The sequence below is a fragment of the Lactuca saligna genome, chromosome 4 (assembly GCF_052625555.1).
Source record: "Lactuca saligna cultivar CGN05327 chromosome 4, ASM5262555v1, whole genome shotgun sequence".
Lineage (NCBI taxonomy): Eukaryota > Viridiplantae > Streptophyta > Magnoliopsida > Asterales > Asteraceae > Lactuca > Lactuca saligna.
Window position 1 is genome coordinate 243,444,334 of NC_136420.1, and position 1,135 is coordinate 243,445,468.

General features: G+C 44.8%; 1 non-coding gene across 1 annotated transcript; it reads right to left on the minus strand.

Moving 5' to 3' along the window:
* Positions 1-361: 361 nt before the first annotated feature.
* LOC145044649 (small nucleolar RNA R71) lies at positions 362-468 on the minus strand. The gene has a single exon (XR_013681596.1). It is a non-coding gene; the product is annotated as a small nucleolar RNA R71 (small nucleolar RNA).
* Positions 469-1,135: the final 667 nt, after the last annotated feature.

Sequence of the window (1,135 nt, forward strand, 5' to 3'; positions counted from 1 at the left end):
CATGGGGGAATGGAAGAAGAGGATGCGTGATGACATCGGCCCGGGACTTGTGCAACCTGTAATTCCCGCAACTGCTACTTTTGAGCTAAAGGGCCATATTCTTGCTCAACTCAAGGAGATTCCTTTTCACGGGAGAGATCACGAAGACGCCTATAAGCACTTGGATGAAGTAAATGATGTGGCTGATTACTTCAATGTACCCATTGTGCCTCGCGAGATCCAGCTTCTTCGCATGCTTCCTGTCACATTTAAAGGAGCTGCAAAAGATTGGTTAAAGTCACTTCCTCCCGGATCGGTCACCACATGGGCGAAGATGAAAGAAGAGTTCATAGACCATTTCTACCCACCTTCCAAGATAGCCAAGCTAAAGAAAGCAATTGCCAACTTCGAGCAACAACCTGGAGAATCTCTTTATGAAGCTTGGGAAAGGTACAAGAGCCTACTTAGGAATTGCCCACACCATGACCTTAATAGCCAACAAGAGGTCTCCATCTTTTATGATGGAGTTAATGTCACCACAAGGCAACTACTCGATTCACAAGGCCCGCTCACCAGAAAGCCGCCTCCGGAAATGAAGGAATTAATTGAAGAATTCTCCAAGCATTCTACAGAATACCACAATCCGAGGAATGAAGTGAGTCGTGGGGCAGTGAACTCGGTGAATGATAGCATGGCGGTGGTAATAGCTAAGCTCGATAGCCTAGACCGAAGAATGACAAAAATGGATCAAACAATCCATGCTATTAGGGTAGGATGCGAAAATTGTGGTGGCCCCCACCTAACCAAGGATTGTGATCGAGACGAAAACGGAAATAAAAGGCTCAAGTATTTTATTCCAGTGGCGATAGCTACGATGAAGATTGGAGGAAACCGGAGAAGGAATGTCTCCCATACGAAGAATATAAAAAGGCTAAGGAGGAGAAATACAAACAGAAGGAGAGGGGATTCTCTCAAAAGGAAGATCCGGTGATGGAAAAGAAGGCAAATTTAGAAGATATGCTCACAAGATTCATAACTGCGTCCGAGAAAAGACACAATGATCATGATGTAGCAATGCAAGAAACCAGAAACATGTTGAGGAATCAGCAAGCATCCATTCTCAACATTGAGAAACAGCTGCGACAGCTTGCACATC